This window comes from Trachinotus anak, unplaced genomic scaffold, assembly GCF_046630095.1.
Source record: "Trachinotus anak isolate AG129_WGS33_773 ecotype Australia unplaced genomic scaffold, CSIRO_AGI_Tana_v1 ptg000014l, whole genome shotgun sequence".
NCBI lineage: Eukaryota > Metazoa > Chordata > Actinopteri > Carangiformes > Carangidae > Trachinotus > Trachinotus anak.
The window spans coordinates 21,165,602-21,177,002 of NW_027273865.1; the positions used below are offsets into that span (position 1 = coordinate 21,165,602).

Here is an 11,401-nt window from a genome sequence, read left to right on the forward strand (position 1 = left end):
ACCTTTGGCTTGTCGAGTCTTTTATTGTTATGAACAATTTTCGAAATTGGCCTCCTAAAATAATTGGGCGGCCGTGGCTGAGTGTGGAGGCAGAGGTGGAGCAACTGACAGGCGGAGAAGGGGGTACAGGCCGGATTAAAAGAAACACAAAGACCGCGTTGTTCTGCTATTAAATCCCCTCATGATCCCCAACATGCTCCCTTCGGCCATTCATCCATTCATTCACTGCAGTCAAAAATAATAACAATAATAATAATAATAACAATAATAAACTATTATTATTAATAATAATTATTTAATTCTACGCAGGCTATTTTATTTAATTCAGCCTACATAATTTATTGGTGGCTCATGAATCAATCATATTTGATAGGCTGATAAATATAATGCTATAGATGTAGAAAATGTTCAAATGAAACCGGAAACAGACATTAGACCCACAAAATACATGGAGGCTAGAACAATAGATAATGAACTAATTACTTCTCCTAAAATCATTTGAGCTTAAAGACAAATTAGGTTGTCAAAAAAATTCTTTAACTCTATTTCCATGACAAATTTACCAGCACTAGGCTACAATAAATCTTGGTTAAAATATAAGAGAGGAGATTTATCATAACTGAAGGGTATAATTTGAGGTTTTGGACAGTATTGTCCAGGAGCCGTGGATCTTTTTGTCAGACTCGTTCACTGAGCTGTGGCCAGTTTGGCCTGTCCCATCCTCTGCGGCGAGACAATTTCACTGTGTCCAAAGCCGATTCTCTGCGCTTGTTAATTGAATCGGATTTCTTATAGTTCAAAATCCACACACACACACACACACACACACACACACACACACACACCCATGTAGCTACAGCCCAAACTGTATAAGGGGTTTATCTAGCTCTGTAAAGCCAAAGCGGAGATATAAAGACACACACAGAGCCACAGGGAGACTTTACCGGCGTGTTTGAACGTTTCTAAATCTCCAATAAAATGTCTTCACCTGCTGAGGTGAGTCTGTGTGTGTGTGTGTGTGTGTGTGTCGCTGTTTGAGAGTAGTGGGCCTTTGTGAGTGTGTGTGTGTGTGTGTTGTTGTTGTTGTTGTTGTTGTTTGGATACCTTCGGTCTCCAGTGGACGCTTCACCTGCTCCACATTCAGGTAGGCTTTGTTTGTTTGTTTGTTTGTTTGTGGTCTTTGTCTTGTTGTTGTGGCCTTGCTAAAGTTAACCGGTAGATACTCCAGCTAGCTGTGACCGTGGGGAGTCCCACGGCAACAATGTCTCGAGACCTCCAAATGACAGAAGAAAAAAAAAAAAAAACCCGGCGCGCGCGACACCGCTCTGCACGCGCATGCTTCACGCACCTTCCTCGCGGACTCTCCTGTCGCATTTTATGCGTCGCGGCTACATAAAAAAAAATGTGTCCTTCAGATTTCAGCAGCTTCCACCTACTTTACTTTGTCAATGGTAAAGTTTTGTGCTATTTTAATTGGCGGACAGTGGCAAGATTAGCTTAAAAAATAAAACAAAATGAGCCAATAATTGTAACTTTTAGTGATAACAACATAAAAAAATATTTATGCTTTATCTTATAATACAAAACATAAAAGGCTACAGGATACCTTAAGAGAACAAAGGTCATAATCAATCAAATAGGTTAATTAGCCCAATCCATTATCAATGAGTAAAATGGCATGAGAACTGAAAACTCCATTAAATTAATTATGGATAAATACAAAAGGCCTTTAACCCTGGTCCTTGAGTTTTTCAAATTGAAATGATGCATTTATCTATCTCAAGATGACTCTAAAATAATTATTGTCACATTGTAAAATATTGGAAAAAAAAAGCAGGATATGAATGTTGCTTATAATCAATTGTCTAATCCCTTTCGATGACAGTTATTAATAACAGGTTTAGGCACAGGCCCATTGTGTAAATATCACTGTGAATTGAACTCTAAATTGCTATGTAGTGACACTACCAAGTAAGCAATAAACACATGGTGGCATAGACCCAGTGTTTTGTTCACTAAGTTATTAATATTATCTTACATGGTTATATCACCTACAATGAATGATCAAAAAGTTACTAACAACTTTGTATTTATGGCAGAAATTTGTACAATGGGTTAAGGAAACTGGTTGTCTAATTTATTCAGTTTTATTTATTCTACCCATTCTTCTTCCCCTCCGAGTAATCTAGTTTGAAAAATGTAATCTTGTTTTTGTCATGTGAGGATATACATAATTATATAGGCATGCCATAAGATAAGTACTATATATTAAAGATCAAAACTGTGTGTTTAATGTTGCATGACATTTGATGTTGTTCGGGTTGTTTGTGTGGAAATTGCTCCGTGATGATGGACTGCTGGTAGTTTGGATGCACTAGGACCCAGAGCAGAAGCAAATTAAGGACAACCAGCACATAAGAGGCTTAGTACATCTAATCTATACTCCTCTATACACACACACACACACACACACACACACACACAGAGAGAGAGACACGCGCGCACACACACACACACACACACACACACACACACACACACACACACACACACACACACACACACACAGACAGAGTATTTCATAAACATCCTATTTTGAAACAAGCACGCATACACGTCCCCAAGGCAAACACAGCCATTGTATTTTCATTTAGTTTTAATTTTCTCCAAACTCTTTTATTCCCCTTGTTGACCTTAACTTCCATCCCATTTTGTGGGAGAACATTTGCCCACGTGCTCCATTATTTTCTCTCATTGCGTTCCCTTAGCAAACGTGTATCCATGCGTCCTTCAGTGAACTGAGGGCCCGAGTGCAAGCGGATTCATTCTGGAAAATTATAGTAAAAAAGAAAACAATGGTCAGACACACAATCTTCCTCATCCATTTGGTCAGTGCATGAAGACATATCTGTGTGATACTGTTTCATCGGCCTGTTTTACTTTCAAATCCACTGTACAACCACTCCAACAGATCAAAAATGAAAAAGGATTTTAAACTGAAATTGAAATGAAGTTTGGACTCAGTCATCATTTTGATGAAGTGTCCTGGACTATTTTTTTATTAAGAGAAACTACAGGCCTAGATTTTTTGCTTTCTATTTTTTTTATACAGAAAATTCAGAGTAATGAAACTAAATTTTCCCAGAATCCTCCCTGGTAAATCAGCCTTTGTTCTGTACATTTGATTCCAATCGGTTGTCACTGTGTGTGATGATGGGAGACTACAAATCATGTATGTTCATGTCTCCATTATTGTGTGATTTATAGCACAGAATAAACCAAAAGCCCCCACATCCCAAAATACCCAAAACACACCCCCATGCATTACATAGACATACACACACACAAACACACACACTTACACACTTTTCCAGCTGTTAAGTACCTCTGACATCATGTTGTTCGATACGCACAGTGTATTTTTGTATGTCTGTGTGTGCACACTGTGTGCTTATGGTGTATGTGTGTGTGTGTGTGTGTGACAGTTACACACTCACACACACACACGCACAGAGTTCAGCCGATTTATCATAATATGCTTTATCTGAAAAGTAAGTATCTTACCTCGGGATAAAGGGAGGAAAGAGGGGTTTGTGGCCAGATTGACAGAGCAAGGGTGGATGGAGAGAACCGAGCGCTCACTGCACAGGGACAGAGAGCGGGACCTTCCAACTCTGTGGCTGGATCGATCGTTATTGATAAGGTAACTGAGCTTTATGAGACAGGAAGGAGTGGCGTTGATAGAGAGGGCCACAGTGTGAGAGTGAGGAGAGGCATGCTGGGTGAGAGACAGATAGACTGAGACGAAAGCATGTGGTGCTTACTGTGAGGGACTGGTGGAGGTTGAAATTGTTACTGGAGGAAACTGGGTGGAAAGTTACGCATGGGGTGGGGTGGAAGGAAGGAAGAGTAGAGGAGTGTGATGATAAAACAAGGCAGAAATAAGTGGAAGGAGAGAGAGAGAGAGGCAGATGGGGAAGGGGGGGTATGGGAGGGGCACTGATGCAGACCCAGTCTGAGCTTTCTGAGGATTTTGCTGTCGATGTGCTGCTTCTCTTCTATTTAGATTTTCTGGTTACTTGCAGTTGAGGCTGGCTTGATTCTGAGTTTTTAAGTATTTATCATGTTACCTCTACTGCCTATATGCTTGTTCAGCTAAAAACATTGGCGTGTGTGTGTGTCTGTGTGTGTGTATTGAGGTCAGTGTGTGTTAACTCCTCATTAAAGTGATGTGAGGATTACTCTGCGTGAGTCCGGGCCAGGCCATGTGTCTCTCTGCACTGCACTCCTCTTCCATCTACAGTAACACAAAGGGCCGTATAAAGTGAAGGTCCCACACAGGTTATATTAAATGGCCCTGCTGTCAGGCTGCTATTAATGTATGTGTCAGTGTATATATGGGCAGCAACATGTGTGTGTGTCCATTTAGAAGGATTTGGGCAGTCTGTTATAGATCTAGGCTAAAGATGAACTCAGGCTGTGGTCACTTATATAATGATGAACTACATAAGTGATACACACTATATACAGTATATACAGGTGTTATGTCAAGATATACAACAGAGGTGTTTAGTTTACTAGCACTCAACTACATTATAAAACCTGAATAACATGTTATTGTACAGTGCATTTATTAACATAAATATGTTTCATATGCACCAAAAACAGTGGCCTGGGCCTCCTGCCAAGATTTGCTTTATATAATTTTCTACCATATATTGATTATGGAGGTTAGTTGTAATAACTGTCTTTGGAATCAAGGAGGTTCTTCAAAATAAAATAATCCTCCTAAATGTAGCACCACTTTAAGAGGAAAAAACTCAAAAACTCATAGCCACGTCAGTATTTTGTAAAGTTTTTGTACGCAGTCTTTGCTCAGACTAAAGACAAATTTCAGGATTGCAGCAGGGGCATGCAACCTTGTGCCTAGCTACAAAGAGTTAGTCCCAGCCCTTCAAGGCCTAAGTTCACACCAGGAAACATGGCTGCCAGGAGGGCAGGATAATTATTTTAGTGACTGTTGTAAGAACAGACAGCAGCCTATAAAAGTAAGAAGTACTGATAGTAATGATGTGTCTTCATTCTGTATGGGGCCCTGACCAGAAGAGTCCATGGTGCAGGATGTGAAAGAAGAGGGTGCATCGGCCCAACCATGAGTTCATCTGTAAATAATGTCTGGCCAGCATTTCGATCAATTTCACAGACTGCTGACCCCCTGCTGCGTGCATGTGTGTGTCCTGCTGTCTTCTGAGGGTAGACAGATCTCTAATCCACTGCAGACAGCAGCAGGTCGGGTCTGTGTGCTGCGTGTGTGTAATTGTGTGTGTTAACTGTCATCATTTAGCCCCTTCATTGACCACTGTCTGGGGTTTTAGCAAGTTAACACCTGTTCATGCCCTCATACTCATACACATAATAAGACAACATGAGCCACTGCAGTTGCGCTTGCACTGGTCCTGACTGTTATCAAACCACCTGAAAATCTAAGTCAAATAACCAAAAATAATTTTGTACATAAAGCCTCTATGAAATGCTGTAATTAAAAAGAAAGATCTAAGACACCAATGATATGTGTTTTAACTACTAATGTGGCAACATTTCTTTACAGTTACTCTATATACATTTGATTCAGCATGATTCATAATTGTGTTGCAACAATTAATTATTTAATACGGAATATGTGCGTCAGAAACATTGTATGAATTTTGTGTTTAGTCACTTGAATAAACATTTTTGCTTAAAACTAATGCAGTTGATTTTACTGATATTAGGTGATGCATCTCTTAGCAGAGAAAGCTTTTCATTATTTAGGCAGGCAGGTGTATGGACAAGGTGCAACATACACACAGGCACACGTAAACCCTTGTTTGACTATACTCAGGGGGACCGATCATTGACATTATGCATTCCCTAGACCCTTACCCATCACCTAACCCAGACCCAACACCAGGTCTTAACCCTTAAACAGCTAAAAGTAGAGTGGGATCCTGATTCTCAGGCCCACAAATATAGTAAAAGAAGCGCGCGCACACACGCACACACACACACACACACACACACACACACACACACACACACACACACACACACACACACACACACACACACACACACACAGCATATGAAACCATGCATGAATACACATATGAGCTTTGTTTTAACAAGTTGAAGACTCTGTGTGTGTGTGTGTGTGTGTGTGTGTCTAAACCCTAGCTCCCGGGCATGTGCTTTGAGACCGTGTGTGGTGATGTGCTGGTGTGGAAGGGGGGGCATTATTGCTTCGGCTGGAGGTGGGTGGGTTGAGTTTGAGTGTGTGTTTGTGTGTGTAGCGTGGTACAGTAGCTTGCAGCCCACACCACCACCCGCCCCCACCTGCACCCCCACAACCCCATATGGCAGTAGACAGCAGTGGTAATCATGGAAGTGGAGCAACAGGCCCTGAGCCTCACTAATCCTCAGCCACACTCCGACACGTGCCACACTGATTCATATAACCACCCTACACACAAACGGATATTGAAGACATCGTTTATATACACATTTATTCGCACACATGCACGCACACGCGCACACACACACACACTTCATGTACAACAGCAGCACACAAATGCATGTCGAGAACTCAATACAGAATAGAGTAGAATGACAACTCTATTGTTTTCATTACTGTATAAATGTATCAAGGCCAGGTGGACTCACCAGTGGTGCCTTAAAAAACCCAGGATTATCTTCCATCATTAAGAACAGTGTCAAACACACAGACAGACACACATCTTGTGACTTGTAGCCCCTATACAGCATGCAGGACCCAAAATCCACCATCTCTCACTCTAGCCACAGCATGAGTTTGTTTTCAAATTGCATATAAAAGCCACCCTGATTGCAATCTCTTTCATGAAGCTATAGCGTGCATGTTCATTCAAAACCTGAGCAGTGCAACACACAAATGCAACATGCTGGCAGAAAATCATAGAGTGCTTACTGAGTGACAAAAAGCACCATGCACACACAAAAGCACTGGACATTGCACACTCAAACAGTCACAAACGCACTCTCTGCAACATGTACACACACTCACACACAAAACCCTTTAACTGTGACGCAAAAGGAGACAGCGCTACAATGGTTCTCTTATTGTTAATTGGCTGTTTAATCCTGAGGAATGCGTCTGATTAGTACCCGCCGGTGGGTCAGGATCTTGCTCAACACTCTCCTTCACAATGAACAGGCTGTAACAGAGATCTGGGAGCAAGCACACACACCGGTGGACACGCAGACACACAAAGGTGTGCACACAAACATTCACACAAAGAAACACACAATTGAGCCTCGATATGTATGTGTGGGGTCACAGTGGCCCTTACATACCCCCTGCATTAATGCAGTACACCCAGCATGCAACATTACTGTAGAGGAGATGAACAATAGTCAAATGCAACAACTGCGAGGAGTTTAAAATCATAATGAACACTCCTTTTCATGCCGTTGCACCCTTACATTTAGCTGCATGTGTCTACAGTGCTATCTCTCCACAGTCTTGACAATCATTCCTTTAAGGGCCACAAATTCATACTAGAGAAAGAGGGAAAGCACATTTTAGAACACACGGTTACACCATCTATTTGACCACTATGACAACTGACTGCACACTACACATGTCCTTTGCAATGCAATTTTTACACTGCCAGTGAAGTTTTTGATTATGCAGCATATGTTAAAATGGTAGCTTCCTCTTTTTTGGAGCACTTGTTCAAAGGTCTACAACATCTTGTTATAAGTCAACAGCGCAAAATCCATTTAAATGAATTGGATTTAGTGTGAAGTTTCACTGTGGAGGCTGGTGAGACTGAACCCGAATGTTTGTTTCGGGGTCAGGATGCAGGGTGATGCTTAGTGCTTGCTACAGTGGTTTGCATGCATCACAGAGTTCATTGTATCTCAGCACATTTACAGGAATGTGGAGAGACTAAAACAAACTGAAGGAAATAAGTCATTTTACAGCTGGAAAACTTTTCTATCTGTTACCAGTAAAGGATGGATAGAGGAAGTGAACTGAGAGAGAGGGATGATGGGACAGCCAGACTGGTTACAGGTTGATAGGCAGGGTCATAGTTGACTATGGTCTACGTGTGTGTGCCTGTGTGTGTTCTGTAGGAGGTCCAGGGCAGGCTGCATCACTGCTGACACACTGCTGCTGGTAAATCCAGCTTAGTGTGTCTAAAACAGGCCTACAAAATCTGCCACAGGGCCCCTAATGCTAGGACCGCTGTCACCCTCAATCACTCACACACACCTAATCCCCACGCCGTGACCCAACACGAACACACACACACACACACACACACACACACACACACACAGCCTGGCTACCCGATGCTCTGGGCCCATTCAGCTTGGCAGGCAGTCCCAGTACCAGGAGACACCAGCCACAGGGTCAACATTTAATATCGGTGGAAGGGAGGAAGGGGGTGATGTGGGGGAGGAAGGAGAATGTGGTGTGGATTGGTATGAGGAGTTTGGGCAAGGAGGTGCTTAACAGGTGGTGGTAGTAGTTGAGGTGAGGTGAAAGCAGGTGGAGGAGTGCCACAACAGTGAAACAGGACTGCTAAGGCAGATGAGGGAGTGGAGGGTTGGGATTTGGGAAGGGACATTAGGGTAGGGAGATGTGAATGGAAGGGTGGTGTAGAGATGGAAAAGCCAGGGGAGATGGAAGTAAGGACAGTAGAATAGGGAGCAATGGAGGACGATTAGCATTAATGAATGCATTTTATCAGACAAATTCAGCCAGACAACTGACTGAATTTTATTATTTAACAGTGGTTAATTGCATGAACAAAGGAGAGAAGATACTTGTAGCACTTCAACATAAATGTGTTTAAATCACATGCAGCTAAAAATGAGTTTTGTTTTATGAGACTTGTTCAATTCGCAAAAAAAAAAAATCCTTGTACGTGAAAACATACTTGGCAATAAACCTGATTCTGATTCTGATTCCGGGGGGTTAGTGGTATTATATATTAAAATTGCATATGCTAGAGCAGCATTTTCTGCTACAGATACTCATAAATTCTAACATTCTTTATTCTCATAAATTAACAAGTCACCTGGCCTTTGTTAAAATCTCTAAATCTCCTATTATTTTGTTATGTTGCTCTGATGTGTGCAACAAGGCCTCAGCTGCATGTGAAGAACGTGGACAGGTCTTGTTCACAGGCAGCATTTAGTCATGTCACAGTAGAAAATGTGTAGATTAAAATGAACAATGTCTGTCCTGGCATCGTGAATGCTGGCACACTCTCCTGTCTTACTGATTCACTTATGTTGAGCAAAGCCATTGTTAATGTTATTAGTAACACTTGTGCTTTTTCCTACTATGACAGTCAAAATGTATGCTGCGAAAAAGCCTGGAGACAATGGAGAGGAAGAAGCTGAATGATGAAACAGTTTAAACATGTGCAAGCTGCACTACTCCAGGTCCATGTCCTGTGAGGATAATTTATCTGAGTTTGGACGACATTACATACAACATCATGACTGTCACTTTGATCCCTGTGACAACATGGTGACATGGTGTACTGATTGCTGCATGATTACAGTAAACAACTCTGGATGACCAGAGTGTTTGATGTGTCTGGATCCCTGATCTCTGGATCTATCTTCCATGTTTTCTCTGCACTCACGTAGAGTCTGATGGTCCTAACAAAGGCTGACTTTTTGTCTTGTTTTTTCCTAGGTTATCTTGGGCATGCCTGACATGAGGACGAAGAGACAAACATGAGACACATCCTATGTCAAGTCACCAGTTAGAGCACTGACCTTTCCAAATCTTTTACTGTTTGCAAAAGGTCAGTTTACATTTGCCCATATTCTCTTGTTTCTGTGCGGAGTACAAAGTGCATGTATTAGATTCTGATAATACTGTCTATCTCTGATTGGTTTTAAGATGCACTGCAACACTTTACCTATCGGGATGGCTGTCGGCTTACAGCAGGATTTATACCTTTACACACAACCTTTTCTCATCTAACACGACACAAAATGCTCAGGCCAGTAAGGTGAAGTGGACAAGAGAGAAAGAATTAAGTTAAGAGGCCTATCAATGTAACTTAGTGCCGTCTTGCACTAGTAGCTTTAAAGAGACTAGCATGGCTTTTTGCTGCTCTTACTGAGAGTCACTGATACCTGCTTCTCAGCCTAAATCCTAATTGTATCTGCAAACAAACTGAGGAGCCACTATTTAACCATGCTTCTTCTCAGTCTCAAAGCTCTTTATTTGTGATTAGTCTGACTTTTTTTTCCCCCCACTCACATTATCTTTAATTTTAAAAATTATTAATATCAAGAATTGGGACCCCGATCCTGCAGAGTTACATTAATTTCTACCATGTCATGGATCATATACACATATTGTTAAGTAGTTGTATTAGTTATAATTGTACTTTCCAGATTTACCTTCACAATTATAAATACACAAAAAGGCTGTATAATCATCTGTAGGACTCTTATGCGCATGATGCTCCACACATCGATGTTTGCCTTGAAGGTAAGTAAGGAAAGAAAAACTTTTCGTGTTAAAGACTTTTTTTTTTTTAAATCTAATTTTAAATTTAATTAAGTTTAATTTTATGTAATGTCAGCCCTGAAAAGTTAGCAAGCTCTGTGAACATTTTTTTCCAATGCATTACCCTGTTTTAATAAAAGAAAAGCAGACTCATATTGCTGTTCTCTTTCATTGTATTTGTTCATGTTTTACTGTGAATATATGCGTGTGTGTGCCCATAAATCCTTACGCATTCAGACTACCATCAATATTCAGTAATTGAAATGGACAGTGATCTGTATCCTCAGACTGGTCACTGTGGTGGAGACGGACACATAAGTCCACACAGAGGCACACATAACAAGATGTCATGCCAAGATTGGCTGTGACACACACAAACACGCAACCTCCGGAGTCTTGGGAGTGCAATGGTTACAAGAGTCAAAATAGGTTTCCCTAAATAGAAAGGTACACACAAACTTTGCATTCTGTTAATGAAATGCTCAGAGAAAAAGTTAGAAGCAGGCACAATACTGCCATCTAGTGGTCATATGAACACACTTGGAATAACATGGACAGAGCAGATGAATGACATGCACCACACAGAAGACTACTATGCTATCTATCTATAAACAAACAAATTATTATTGTTGTCAAAATAGCCCAAAAACACAGGACTTTGTTCATGTGTCCACATTCACAAGCATACGATCTGGTAGAGTCAGTCAGATTCATCAGTCCCCATCCAGTCCGCTAGATCAGTGGTTCTCAAAGTCCAGGGGTCATGAGCAGGTTTGTGGGGGTCCCCAGCAAAAAGCGGAATAATTTATTTTCACTGTAATTCAATCCATAAGTAACACA

At 41.2% G+C, this 11,401-nt stretch overlaps 1 long non-coding RNA gene across 1 annotated transcript; it reads left to right on the plus strand.

The window, feature by feature from the left end:
* The first annotated feature begins 594 nt into the window (after positions 1-594).
* LOC139631711 (uncharacterized) lies at positions 595-10,714 on the plus strand. The gene is made up of 2 exons (XR_011693440.1): positions 595-3,703; positions 9,734-10,714. It is a non-coding gene; the product is annotated as an uncharacterized lncRNA (long non-coding RNA).
* The last annotated feature ends 687 nt before the right edge of the window (positions 10,715-11,401 follow it).